General features: G+C 34.9%; 1 pseudogene; it reads left to right on the top strand.

Moving 5' to 3' along the window:
- The first annotated feature begins 12426 nt into the window (after nucleotides 1-12426).
- LOC117028231 (40S ribosomal protein S6-like) lies at nucleotides 12427-13156 on the top strand (annotated as a pseudogene).
- The last annotated feature ends 2580 nt before the right edge of the window (nucleotides 13157-15736 follow it).

The following is a 15736-nucleotide window of genomic DNA, read 5'->3' as shown; positions in this document are numbered from 1 at the left end:
TCAGAAACCATCTCCATTCCCCTCTCATGTCTCCTATCCTCTCCCTTGTATCTCTAATTTCTATATATGCTGAATGTTTCCTCTGCTTAAAACATGTTCAGACAAGGGTGGCCAGTTAGCTCAGTTGGTTAGAACACGGTGCTCTTAACAACAGGGTTGCTGGTTCGATCCCCGCATGGGCCACTGTGAGTTGCGCCCTCCACAATCAGATTGAAACAACTACTTGACTTGGAGCTGATGGGTCCTGGAAAAACACACTTAAAATAAATTAAAAAGTTTTTAAAAATCAAATTAAAAAAAAATATATTCAGACAATAGCAAATCTAGAGTCTATGTCCCATAATAACTAGTGCCCAACTTCTCTCCTTCTTTCTCAATCATGGTTCCTAATGTTATAGGGTATACTTACTTCACAATTTCTCAGTTACTAATTTACTCCTCACCAAAGGATGTGGCCTTTTTTTCTCACCTTTCTTAGAAAATAAGCAACAAATCACCAAATTACTAAATCCAATGACCATTTTTCTCTTATTATTTCTCTCTCTCTCTCTCTCTCTCTCTCTCTCTCTCTCTCTCTCTCTCTCCCCTTCTTTTTGTGAGACTACTCATATTTGTTTTTTTTATATTTATCTGCCAATGATTACATCTCCCAATGTGAGTTTCTCCTCCTCTAACTATGCTAAAATATAAGTGCCCCTAAGGTAAAGTTCTATCTTTAGATATTGCCAAGATCTATACATTCATCCTATGTATTCTTCCAGGAAAAATCTCACCCATACTCATGGCTTCAACTAGTCCCTAAATTTTGTTGAAATCCTAATGTATACATCTAATCTAGAATTCCCGTGTTTCCCATAAAATAAGACCCAGCCATGCAATCACTCCAATGTGTCTTTTGGAGCAAAAACTAATATAAGACCCGATCTTTATTATATTATATTATATTATATTATATTATATTATATTATATTATATTATATTATATTACATTACATTATATTATGTAAGACCTGGTCTTATATTATAGTAAAATAAGACTGGGTCTTATATTAATTTCTGCTCCAAAAGACGCGTTAGAGTTGATTGTCTGGCTAGGTCTTATTTTTGGGGAAACACGGTCATTCCTGAGCTCCAGATAATTATATCCACTGTTTACTGGCTTTATCTCTTCTAGAGATTCCACAAATTGCTAAAGCCAAAATCCTGGAATCATTGTTTAGTCATTGCCCTAATATTCTTCTTTCTTGGTCTTATCTCTTGACTTCCATGCTATTCAGTTTTAGATCTTTGCATAGATACCTTCCCCCTCTCGCTGCCTATCCAAATCCAAATTTCATTTATCATTTGAAGGTACTTTAAATGGGAACCACATACCTTTTGGTGGTGTGGAGGCCATGGGATTCACATGCAAGTGTTGAGGATAGAGAGGATATAATATTGATTCTGTGCCTGTAAAAATAATTATTTTTCCAGGTACCGAGTATTACCTAATACTAAATATCTCCCTTCCTTTGTATCTTGTAATCATATGATAGATTTAAATAATTTTGGTGAGATTAGAGCCAAAACTGGCAGTTGGTTTGTTTTAGATATTGTGTACCAAATATGTGACAGGCAGTTATTTAATTCTTTCAGTAGCTATGAACTAGAAGTTAAGATCACTGTTTTAAAAATTAAAGAGAGAGAGAGAGAGAGAGAGAGAGAGAGAGAGAGAGAGAAGCAAAGCAAAGAGAAAAGAACAGAAAAGAACAGAAAAGAAAAGAAAAGAAAAGAAAAGAAAAGAAAAGAAAAGAAAAGAAAAAAGAAAGAGAAGGGAAGAAAACAGACTCAGAGAGCTAAGTTTTCCTAAAGACAAACAGACTTCGAACTCAGGTGTCTGGATTCCAGTTCCATGCTCTTTCCACTAGAGCACCTAATTTATTTATAGGTTTTTGACAACAAAAATCCTGTAGGTAAACTCATTGTTAATGGATTTGACCGTTTGCACAATTAAGAGAGAGACAAACACCGTCACTAACCTCAAAAATCTTGAATAATCTATATCCTCAGACAAAGGTCAACATTTGCAAATATGCTCAGAATCACCTGGCAGCATAAACCATGGAGGAACTGTGTTATGAGTTCTGTGATGCTATAATCTTTAAGGATTTGGTGCCTGAGTAAAGTGTTTATTTGGGGATATGTTTGATTCACTCTGGGAAGGTTAATTATTTTTTTCACTGTAACTTTATAGGAGTGAATATTACCTAAGATTGGCTATAATTAAATGTTAAGAGAAATAGAACTTTGAAATCCTTTTCAGATTATCAAGCATCTCAAAAATATTTTGAAATCAGGTTTCCTAAGGAGGGATAAGACAATCATTTGGAGGAAAGAAATAAATTAAAACAGCATTTTAAGACATAGTTATAAAAGGCATTCGAAAAAACTATGAACATATTTGTAAACAGAATCATTAACTTGTACTAAATGTTTCCCTGAAACAATGTAATCAAGCAAATGTTACAAATTGAAAACAAAAGAAGAAAGGTTTTCTTTATTTTTGTGGCAGAAGATTTGTATGTGTGTATCCTCCTAACAGTTGTAGCAAATTAATGATTAATATCATCAATTGTTATAGTGAATTGTTCAGTTTATGTCTAAAATCAAATATTACTGTGAAATAAATTGCTACCTCGGTGAAGAGAGAGTATTTCATAGTGCTTTAGGGAGCTGGTATGGCTATTTCTCCAACAAAGATTTAGCATTTCACAAATTGAACTAGAGATGCATTTGACCTGCTATGAAGGAAAGATGCTCTTGATGGCAGTAGAATTCCTGTCATAGACTTTCCAAGCACATGGCATCATTTCAGTTTCAGTTTTTTATAGTAAGTTTATACCTCTGCCATGTGGGCAGCCAAACAACACCTATAAGGTTAGTCCCCATTAGGAGAATATCTAGATTGAAGCTGCACTTTAGAATAGTAACAATTGATAAAGTTCAGTTGTGCAAAGCAGTGTCAGCATGTCTTTATTTTAATAATGTAGAAAGGGTGACATTCACATTTCCGTTTCTGGGTGTACTCACTCTAAGCCCACCCTCACACATGGAATTCCTCTAAATAAACTCAATGCTGGCAATCATCTGACTCATTAGCAAGTGTTTCTTCCTGCCTGAAACTAAGTGGGTGCAATGGAGGGTAGATTAATCTTTAAATCCTGTGGAATACACATCTGCTCCCTTTGCTTTCTGATTTTTTTTTTGTCAGCAGCATAATTAAAAATAAAAATGTATTGCTATGTCAGTAGAGATGAGCTGGTTAATATACTTGAAAAGGAATGTAATCATCCAATAATTAATAATCATACTAATGAATATTTCAATATTTATGTAGAATTTATGCTTTAGATAGAAGGAAGAAAATCTACCTAAAAACTCAAAAACTTTCCTAAAATTCTCATCTTTCTCTCTGCCTGAAATTCTTTCTCCCCCTTCCTACCACTTATTCCTCACCATTTTCCAGATACCTCCTCAGGCAACCCCAGACCACAGTTATTTATCTCTGAACTTGTAGCTTTTAAAATATAGCACACATTTGGTAATTTTTAAAACTACAGTCTGATGACAATCTTTTTATTTTGCATTTTTATAATATAGTGGATTTACAGAAATTCTCATGTATTTGGCATAAATCCCCAACTACATTATGATTTCTTTGAAGCTGTGGGTCCGTGGTTTGGTGTCCTCACCCCTAGCATTGGACTTCTAATTCATCCTCAGTAGTTCTTTGGAAATTGATTTATATTTTAAAAATCATGATGTTATATTTTAATCAAATGACGTTATCATAATACCAATTACCAAATTATTCAGTCACTAGGAATTACTATCCAATGCCCTTTATTTTTGTTATATCAGTGACCCAAGAAGCAAGGTTACCCCTCATTACCCTGACTCTCATCCCTACATAGCTCTGCACATTCTCTAATCTATCCCCAGATCCCAATGCCCTCATCCCCCAGTCCTTTCCACTGGCCTCTGGAGCTCATGTTATTCCTGCATCAGCAAACTTCCATATGTCGTAACTCCCTATATCCGAAATCTCTTTCTACAATTTTCCCTTCCTGTTCTTACTCTAGCCCAACCTGACTTTCCCCTGAGAACATTGTTTCCTCTGCAGCTTCCTTCTTTACTGGCTCTGTGATTTCCCAAACCCTTCACTTGTACCGTGGGTCTAGAGACAGGCACACTCCTTATTCCTCACTGGCATTTCCACACCACTCTTCCTCCATCCTCCCTGACAACTTTCCCCTCCCCCAAAACGTGCTCTTCCCTGTCTCAATTTTAGTTGCTTTGGCCCCAGACCTTAGAGCTATTTTTTGATTTTCCCTCTTCTCTTCCAACTCCACAGTAAATACGGTTGGTTCTAACTTCAGAATACATCAGGAGTTCAGCCACTTCCCACCGCTCCCACTGCTGCCACCCTGGTCTCAGTCATTACCATCTCTCACACATTATTACATTTTTCTGAAATGGTCTCCCTGCTAAGCCCCCTGTCCACAGATGACCTATTTATGACTCAAGACAGAGTAATACCTTTAAAGCATGTCGGTCCTTTTCAATTATGTCACTCATTTTATCTTTGTCCTCCAATGGCTTTTCCGTCTCACTGCACTAAATACAAATCTCTTACCCGAATAAGGGGTGCTTGCGGTCTAGTCTGTTATCTGTTATTATCCTACTGCTACCAGCCTTTCTCCCTCCACTCCCTCTGCCGCCGGCATGCTTGCTCGCATTGGAATACAAGTACATCTAGCAGGGTTTTTGTACCTGCTGTTCACAATGCCTCGCACTCCCAGATATCCACTTGACTTTCTACCATACTTCCTTCAGGTTACTGCTCACGTCTCACCTAATCAGTGAGGGTTTTTCTGATCCCTTTCGATGAAGTAACAGTCTCTTTCACTACCATTCTCTAGCCACCTCATTCTAATTTCTATTTCTCCCTAGAGTTTATCACATTTGGCACATTGCATATTTATGTTTCTGTTATTTCCACTCGAAGTCAAACTCCAGGAGGACAGGGGCTATATTATTCCTATTCACTCTTCCATATGGAGTCCAAAGCATCCCTGATGTATAATAACATTCAGCAAACATTGTCGCATAAATGAAAAGTAAATTCAACTCTATTACTTATTTTTATCTAAGCACTATTGAGTCCTACATCCATTTAATGAGCTAGTTATAGCTGTAAAGAATCTGCTTCTCTAAGTGATCTTGGAACTTAAGAAACTTACTAACCAGTACAGTCCAGCTTCACTTTGTCAAAATTAATGTGATTTTTTTAAAAAGAGAAATCCCACTTGGAAATTCACTTGATATATCTACTTTCAAATACAAATAAAACATGTAGATTATAAATCTCGCAACTGTTTTATCAGACTGTAATGCTAGCAAAACATTTCAAGGTACTTCAAGATATGTATAGCTATTTATTTATATTTTATATACACATAAAAATGTAATAATACATGCATTTTTTGAAAAACACAAAACCAGAAATGGAGAAGGTAATTATCAGCTTAAAATTATTTTAAATAATTTTAGTTGTTATTAATATACATAAAAGTATTTTCTTTCCAATTATAGAGGTTTGTTTTCACATTCTAGATGCTTAGATTTTTTAATGTCATAATTTTTTGTGGCTTCCAACATTTATAATTTAATATCTCAACACAAATTACACATTCAGGTTCTAAGTTCACTATAAACAATAATGAATGTAAGTTCATTATTCTAATAGTCTTCTCCATGATTTATATATTTTTAAACTTTGGTCAGAAATAATTAGGTCAATGTTTTACTTCCTGTCTTAGCTGAGAAACCCTTACTAGAGGAGCCAGCTCTGGTATCTTCTTGCTCTTCTCTTGTGCTTGAATTACTTGCAATATCTTCACTCTAATGTGTCTTCAGCAATCTTATTAGGTCACATTCACTTTCAAAGGCTTAGATTGTTTAAAACTAAACAAAATAATAAATGAATCTTAATCAGACATATAAAATCTAGATATTGTCTCATGATGCTTCAGGCTGGTGCGGGTGGGGTGGGGGGTAAGGGTGGGGGATGCCAGCTACTATAATCCCTCTTATTCTGGAACTCTCACATTGCCTGCAAAATCCTTCATGTACCAACTGTGACCTGTGACCAATATGAGGTGACAAAATTACTCATATTAATCTGCGAATTAGTACCAATATAGCTTAATTTCTTTCTTATGTTTAGAATTAAATAGAAATACAAACTGCATTTTCCTCCTCCACACAAATTAGTCTCTACCGAACCTCTTGGGTTACACAAAACCCATTGTGGAGAACAAAAGTATAATTTAATGTGGTATTATTAAAGTATTATGTAAAAATCCAAGTGGAGTAATAGATATTTGAACAGTTATTTAACCTAAATAAAACTTTAAAACATATGAGTGAATATCAGTGTGTGTCCAGTATTGCATCATTAAAATGCCACAAGCAGTAGGATGTCTGAAACATTTCTGAGGTATGTAGGAAAAGTGTTCTGGGCATGGAAAAGGGAGCAGTGAATATCTTTTCTTTAAGCAACTGAACTAATTCATATATTTTGTTCTTTGGAAATGATATTAACTGATATCCCACTAACATTTTAGTTCTCTCAGGGGTTCTGCACTGATCTCATGCAAAGTTTTGAAATCTTTTCTATGTGTGGAATCCAGAATTGTGCACAAATAAATGGTCCATAACCTGATTCACCGCTGAGGATGGTAGATTGTCTACAACAGCAATTAAATATCTCTACTAACATTTTTATATTTCTACTAACATTTTTATAGGCTTTTATATATGTTTTATATATAACATATTATATATGTTTTAGCATTCCAAACATATTTTATTTTCAAACCACTATATTAATTAGAAACAGTCTTTTGTGGATTGAATTGTGCCCCCTCCCCCATTCATATATTGGAGTCCTAACCTCCAGGGCTTCACAGTGTGACCTTATTTGGAGATATGGTCTTTACAAAGATAAAGTTAAAATGAAGATATTAGGAGGGGCCCTATTCAAATATAACTGGTGTCCTTATAAGAAGAAGAAATTTGACACAGACATTCATAGAGGGAAGACTATGTGAAGGGACGCAGGGAGAAAATGGCTATCTACATGCCAAGGAGTGGGGCCTGGAACAGATCCTTCTCTCGTAGTCCTCAGAAAGAACCAACCCTGCCAACACCTTGATTTAAACTTCTGGCTACAGAACTGTGAGACAATTTCTGTGGTTTTAGCCACCTAGTCTGTGGTACTTTATTATGGCAGCTCGAGCAAACTAATTAATATGCAATTTTAGAGTGGATTAAAGATCCCGTATCTACTTTATGTTCTTACCATTCTCTCTGCAATCAGCCATGAAATCTTCATTTTCCTAAGTGGTTTGCTTTCTGCTTTGTATCTCAGAACTGTCTCTTCATGACATTTTCTGACATGGTGGCATTCAGTATCTCTTTCTTAAACCACCATAGTTGTTTCTTGATTCCAAACTTGTTCTACTACACCCAATGCACATTCTACCACTGTAATTAATGTCGTTACTGATATATTGATGTCAATTATCAAACTATACGTTTTCTAATTTTCTCTGCTGTTTCACCATTCCTTTCTTATTTTTTCTTGCCTTCTCTTGCTTAGTTTTCTAATATAGCCTGTTTCTCCTTTATCAGCTTATATTTTTAAATTCCTTGAGTATTAATTTTAGTGGTTATAATATTGATCTTGACTCATTACAGGCTATTATAAATGAGGACTTTAATCACTTCCAGAATGACACAAAGACCTTAGAATTCTTTAACTCCTTTCACTACCATCCCATATTTTGTTTTACCATTTTTATGTAATTTCATGATTTATATATTTTAGACCACACACCACATTTTTATTTTACTTTATTTTTATACAGCCGATATCCATGTACAGTAGGCCCTTCTTATCTGTGGTTTCCCTTTTCATGGTTTCAGTTACCTGTGATCAACAGCAGTCAAAAAATATTAAATGGAAAATTCGAGAAATAAAGTTTATAAGTCTTAAATTATATGCCATTCTGTGTAGCATGATGAAATCTCAAGCTGTTCTACTCATTCTTCATCAGGAGGTGAGTTATTTTTTTATCCAGTGTATCCCCATTGTATATTCTCCCTGCCTGTTAGTAAAAACAAACAAACAAACAAACAAAAACCTTTCAATTATGGAAGATCCCCAACCATCAACATCATGTGCTCCTGACATCCTACCATTGACATTGTCATGGCTTGATGATCCAGGATCACACAAAGCAGATGATCCTGCTTCTGGCATGTGGTCAGAAAGCCAATAGTAGACTAATGCTACGTCACAATGCCTATGTCATTCATCTCACTTAATCTTGCCATGTAGGCATTTAATCATCTCACATCATCATAAGAAGAATAAGGATGCATAGAGTATAATAAGATATTTTGAGAGGGACCACATTCACATAACTTTTATTACAGTATATTGTTAAAATTGTTCTGTTTTATTAGTTATTGTTTTTAATCTCCTGTGCCTAATTTATAAAGTATACTTTATCATAGGTATGTATGTAGAGGAAACAACATAGTATATATATATAGGTTTTAGCACTATCCGTGGTTTTAGGCATCCAGTGGAGGTCTTAGAACATAGTCCCTGTGGATAAGAGGGACTACTGTGTATCCATTTAATTGTTTGGTTACTCTTTATTTCTTCCTGGTTCTATATGGATTCATTTTGATCTGCCTAAGTACTTCCTTTAATATGTTCATTGTTGCATGTTTGCTAGAGATGATTCCTCTAACTTTCTGTTTCTCTGAAAATGTCTTTATCATTATATATGAAGGGCATTTTTTTAATGGGTATCAAATTCTATGCTTGCATTTTTTTTCATACTTTGAAAACTCATTCCATTGTCTTTGGCTGTTAATGTCGAAATGTTAGCTGTTAGTCCTAATATTACCCCTTTAAAGACAAAGTGCCTTTGTCTCTGGTTGCTTTTATGATTTTATGATATTTTGGCAGTTTTATTATGATATGCCTAGCAGTGATTTTCTTTGTATTTTTCCTGCTTGGTGTTTGGGGTGTTTTTTGGATCTGTGGCTTGATGTCTTTCATGAATTTGGGGAAATTCTTAGTAATTATTTCTTCAAATATTGCTTTTGTCCCTTTCTGTCTCTGAGATTTCAATTACTTGAACGTTAGACCTTTTTACCACGTCCTGTGTGTTTTTTTATGATCGCATCTGTATTTTTTCCTTGTCTATTCATACTTCAGCATGCATTTTTCCCATTGTTCTATCTTCCAGTTTGCTAAACCTTGTTTATCAACTTTATCTAATGCGCTATTAAACAGATTTCAGTTATTGCTTTTTCTAGTTCTAGAGATTTCTTTATTGTATTTTTATCATTTCCTGTTCTCTGCTGAAATTCTCTATGCCGTCAATTATTTTCTTGGACATATTAATTACAGTTATTTTAAAGTCTACCTATGACAATCTCATTATCTGGATATCCTGGGTTGTGCTTCTGGTTTTATTTGTCCTCTTGCTTTTTGTTCATTTGGTCTTATCTTAATATACCTACTTACTTTTTATTGATTGTTGGATCTTATATAGAAAACATTGTAGAAATCATTTGAATCACTGGATGATGTCCTCCTGAGGGAACTTGCTTCAGGTTCTGGCAGATGTGATATTTGAGGCACATACACTGAACTCAATCTTGAATTGAGCTGATTAATAATGGGCCTTCAGTATATGTACAGGTTAATTTATTTCTATTTCACTCTTAGTCCTTTGGCCATCACTACTGAATATCTGGAGTGCTTACCAGGGCTCCTCATCCTATGTGGGCCACAACCTCAGTTTTTACATATATAGAGAGAGAGCGTGCCAAAAAAATGTATATATTTTGAGAAAGGAAAAAAGTGTATTAAAATTACACTGATGGTAACCACTTTGAGCACCTCTTGTAATTGCAGAAGTCAAACGTGACTTGTATTCATCTTTTGTTATCAGTATATATTGAGTATTGCAATTTGAATACAGTCTTTTTTCCTTTCTTAAAATGTGTATATTTTTTGGCACCCTATGTATGGGTGTAGTGTGTGTGTGTGTGTGTGTGTGTGTGTGTGTATAATTATATGTAATATATTATACATAATAGTATATATTATATTATGTATAATACATTATATACAATTTATTATATATTATATATATATATGACAATTGGAAGCTATGCTCATCTTCTCATCCTCTCAGTCACTGCTTTCTGCTTGACTTCTTAGGAAAAACAGCATGGGATTTGAGGCTTGCTACTCTGGGTATTTTTCTCTCTTGTATTTTAACCCTTGAGATCTTCACTGCCTCAGTTTTTCTCCAATGTCTTCAAGCAGAGACCTAGAGATGTGTTTTAGCTTTCCCTATGTTTATCATAGTTGTTCTAAAATAATACACTTGATTACCCTCAGGGGTAAGCATAATTCCTATTTTGCAAGTACAGTTAAACCTCACACAGAGATAAAGGAATGGTATTTATATCTCATATTTACTTTAATTCAAAGTTCTAAACAATAATATGGTAAGTCGAGGAGTAATATCAGATCTTCAGTGATTTCTCATCCAAAATATTCATGGTTCTTAAGTCTGTGGAAATTAAAATTAATATTGTGGAAAAAACACCATTTAAAAGAAGCTTACATCAATGTTAAATTAGAGCTATTTTAATATGGTAATAAAATTACATAGAATGGATGATTTTAGAAGGCTTAATTTTTATTTTGTTATCAGCCTCTTTTTACAAGCTTATTGGTGCACAGAAAAATGTTGGTATTTTTCTCAGTATTCTTTACTACTAAATGATAAAATATTTTGTATTTCTTAAAAACTGATTTTTAGTTAATGTCTTATATACATGTTTGATTTTAAAAAAAAATACTGATTTCATGGTTTTGTAGAACAAAAAGACAAACCAAACACAAATAGAAATGAGAAATAAATGGTTTGATAATATAAGGCTTGATCAATACCAATAATCTTATGGAAAAAATAAATGTCAAAGTCATCTCAAAAGCAATAATTTTTAGAGTTATATTTTATTTTAAGGTACTTTTCTGGGCTTGTTAACATTAAGTCCCCTAGTTTAAGTTCATCTTCTACATTTCTATCAGATTAATCATCCGAAAACTTCTAGTCTTGTCTTCAAATGGTTCTGTTTCCTGGTGAATAAACACACACTCCTCAGTTCCACATAGAAACAAATGTCTGCATAGTATAATTCCCTGCTATCTATATCTGTAATCCTCTCTCTTAACATTTTTCCTTAAAACCCTATGTTTCCCCGACTGTCAACATTTCTACATTTCATGATAACATTGCTTTTTTTTGAATCGACTTTACCCCACTCTTTACTTGGGAACCTCCTACCCATTTGTCCACCCCAACGCATATATTACCTTACCCAATTTCCCCGGGAAGTTAGTTGTCTCCTTCTCTTTTATATCCATGGCTCTTGGTATAAATTAGAATGATATAACTAGAATTGCTAATATTTTATAGCATTTCCTGTATGGCAAAGTATATAACAATCACAGGACTTGCAATATTGTGTTTTGATCGATTTATGTCTGTCCACATCACTAGATTTTCATGAGTTTTTGTGTTATTTCTTGTACATGCTCGGTGAGGAGAGAGCCAAATTCAGAGACAGAAAGACAGACATATTTATTCCAGAGGTATATGCATATACCAAGATTTAAATTTTTTAATAATCCAGTAATATGACTGAAAATTATTTCTTTCCTTTTGTTGTAAACTGTCTTCAGTGGACATATGTTTTTGTTGTTTTTAAATCTAAGCAGGAACCCAATGGATTCTTCAACAGTAATCTGCTCACAAGAAAGACTATAATGTCAGTTATTTTAATCTTAGTATGAATTTATTTCAACTTGTAACAGTCCTTAGTAGCAGAGAATTTCATTTCTTACTATGGAATTAAAGGCTTTGATCCTTTTAGAGGAATTTTGGATGTCAATAAGCAAGTGGGTTTTTATTGTTGTTTTTGTTGTATGTGTTAATAGACTCCTTGAAATTATCTGATTCTATTTTCAAACCTCCTGTGAACATATGTGGTGTCTTTTATTTCATTTTGATTTTTTCAATTGTAACTAGAACCCATCCTAAGAACAGTGCTGACCAACTTTCTTATACCTTGAACTCTAAGAAGAGTTATGCATAACTTTTAAGCTAAGACCCTTGTAATTCCAATTATTTCACTAAACCAAAAATATTCTCTAGTGCATCATCATAAACTATTATGGCTCTTTCCTGTGGCACCTTGGAGACAGTTGACTGCTTCAGGATGAAACTGAACATCTCTTTCCCAGCCACTGGCTGCCAGAAAGTCATTGAAGTGGACGATGAATGCAAACTTTGTCATTTTATGAGAAGCGTATGGCCACAGAAGTTGCTGCTGACATTCTGGGTGAGGAGTGGAAGGGTTATCTGGTTCAAATCAGTGGTGGGAATGACAAACAAAGTTTCCCCATGAAGCAGGGTGTCGTGACCCATGGCTGTGTCTGCCACCTGCTCAGTAAGGGGCATTCCTGTTATAGACCAAGGAGGACTGGAAAAAGGAAGGGCAAATAGGGTTGCATTGTGGATGCCAATCTGAGTGTTCTCAACTTGATTATTGTAAAAAGGAGGGAGAAAGACATTCCTGGTCTCACTGATACTACTAGGCCTCACTGCTTGGGGCCCAAAAGAGCTAGCAGAATCCACAAACTTTCCAATCTCTCTGAAGAGGATGATGTCCTCCAATATGCTGTGAAAAAGTCCCTAAACAAAGAAGGTCAGACACCTAGAACCAAAGCACCTAAGATTCAGCGTCTTGTTACTCCACATGTCCTGCAACACAAACATGAGCATATTGCTCTAAAGAAACAGTGTACTAAGAAAAATAAGAAAGAGGCTACAGAATACGCTCAACTTTTGGCCAAGAATATGAGGAAGCCAAAGGAAAATTCCAGGAACAAATTGCCAAGAGACACAGGCTGTCCTCTCTGAGAGCTTCTACCTCTGAGTCCAGTTAAAAATGAGATTTTCTAAGTGTAACAAATAAATAAGATCAGACATTAAAAAAAAACCATATTCTGAAGCCTGACACCTGCATAATATTCTTTTCTGTGTTAAGCCATTTGTTAGAGTTAATTTGTGAATGACTCTGAAGTTATTCAATTTAGTGGTCATAATAGAACACTCTCAAAACTTAAAGAGGGCAGATTTTGAAGCAGATAATCAACCCACTTAGGATGTATATATGTGGATAATGCAACAGAATATAGAAAGTCCAGACTGTCCCAAGTACTTTGCTGTGCATGATTGTTCTAATTTAAGAGAGCGGTGAATTCGTAGGTTGGGAAGTTACAGGTAATTGCTTAGACAATTTATTAACTTATGTGCATATTCTTATTTTGAGAAAAAATTATGCAACCAAACACGCAGATAGGAATTGGAAGTATGAAACCTTTTCTCATTATGGTTAGACAGCACTGTAATGTAGGTATAAATAGAAATGTTTAAAGGTAAATAGAAATGTTTAAAGGTAAAGCAAGTTTGTTTACATATGCTATAGATACTAGGAATGCAACCTCAAGACACGGACCTTGCCCTCTGTTCCTCAGTGGATATAAGAATCTAGAGAGTGAGACCAACAGATAAGGAAAAAATTGTAAACGATTCAAGAAATATTATGATAGAGACAAACAAGAAAAACAAAGGGAGCATGAGAGTATGGCCTCTTAAACTACAGTGAGTGAGGTAGCTGGGGCTTCCAAGCAAGGCCAGGACTGAGGCTAGAACTCTTTTATGACAAACTTGATTTTGTTCGATTCTAAAATTATGAAGACATAGTAATAATAGAAATATGAAAGATGCAGATAGCATGCATAAGAAAACACAAATATATGTGGAATATAAAACTGAAAGTAACAAAGGAACAAGACAAACAAACAAACAAAAACTCATAGACACAGACAACAGTTTAGTGGTTACCAGAGGGTAAGGGGGGAGGCGGGTGGGAGATGAGGGTGAGGGGATCAAATACATGGTGATGGAAGGAGAACTGACTCTGGGTGGTGAACACACAATGGGATTTATAGATGATGTAATACAGAATTGTACACCTGAAATCTATGTAATTTTAATAACAATTGTCACCCCAATAAACTTTAATTAAAAAAAAAATACGAATAACCCATGATTTTACCACCCAGAGACACATATTATTAGTAACAGTTTTCAACATTTCCTTGCATATATTATTTGCATGTATTTTATTTTATTTTATTTTATTTTATTTTATTTTATTTATTTTTTTATTATTAATATTTTTAAAAATTTTTGGGGTGACAATTGTTAGTAAAGTCACATAGATTTCAGGTGTACAATTCTGTATTACATCATCTATAAATCCCATTGTGTGTTCACCACCCAGAGTCAGTTCTCCTTCCATCACCATATATTCGATCCCCCTTACCCTCATCTCCCAGCCCCCACCCCCCTTACCCTCTGGTAACCGCTAAACTATTGTCTGTGTCTATGAGTTTCTGTTTCTCATTTGTTTATCTTGTTCTTTTGTTGTTTTTGGTTTATATACCACATATCAATGAAGTCATATGGTTCTCTGCTTTTTCTGTCTCACTTATTCACTTAGCATTATAATTTCAAGATCCATCCGTGTTGTCACAAATGGTCCTATTTTATCTTTTCTTACCGCCGAATAGTATTCTATTGTGTACATATACCACAACTTCTTTATCCATTCATCTAGCGAAGGACATTTTGGTTGTTTCCATGTCTTGGCCACCGTAAACAAAGCTGCAATGAACATTGGAGCACACGTGTCTCTATGGATAAATGTTTTCAGATTTTTTGGATAGATACCCAGGAGAGGGATTGTCGGGTCAGATGGTAATTCTATTTGTAATTTTTTGAGGAACTTCCACACTGCCTTCCATAACGGCTGCACCAGTCTGCATTCCCACCAACAGTGTATGAGGATTCCTTTTTCTCCACAGCCTCTCCAACACTTGTGACTATTTGTCTTGTTGATGATAGCCATTCTGACTGGAGTGAGGTGATATCTCATTGTGGTTTTCATTTGCATTTCTCTGATGATTAGTGATGTTGAGCATTTTTTCATATGTCTATTTGCCATTTCTATGTCCTCTTTGGAGATATGTCTCTTCAGGCCCTCTGCCCATTTTTCAATTGGGTTGTTTGTTTTTTTGTTGTTGAGTTTCATGAGTTCCTTGTATATTCTGGATATTAGCCCCTTATTGGAGGCACTGTTTGCAAAAATCTTCTCCCATTCAGTTGGTTGCCTCTTTATTTTGTCGATGGTTTCTTGCTGTGCAGAAGCTTTTAAGTTTGATATAGTGCCATTCGTTTATTTTAGCTTTTACTTCCTTTGCCTTTGGAGTCAAACTCATAAAATGCTCTTTGAACCCAAGGTCCATAAATTCAGTACCTATGTTTCCTTCTATGCAGTTTGTTGTTTCAGGTCTTATGCTTAGGTCTTTGATCCATTTTGAATTAATTTTGGTACGTGGTAACAGACAGCAATCCAGTTTTATTCTTTTGCATGTGGCTTTCCAATTCCCCCAGCACCA

Source organism: Rhinolophus ferrumequinum, chromosome X (genome assembly GCF_004115265.2).
Source record: "Rhinolophus ferrumequinum isolate MPI-CBG mRhiFer1 chromosome X, mRhiFer1_v1.p, whole genome shotgun sequence".
NCBI lineage: Eukaryota > Metazoa > Chordata > Mammalia > Chiroptera > Rhinolophidae > Rhinolophus > Rhinolophus ferrumequinum.
This window is presented reverse-complemented; position numbering and strand designations above follow the sequence as displayed.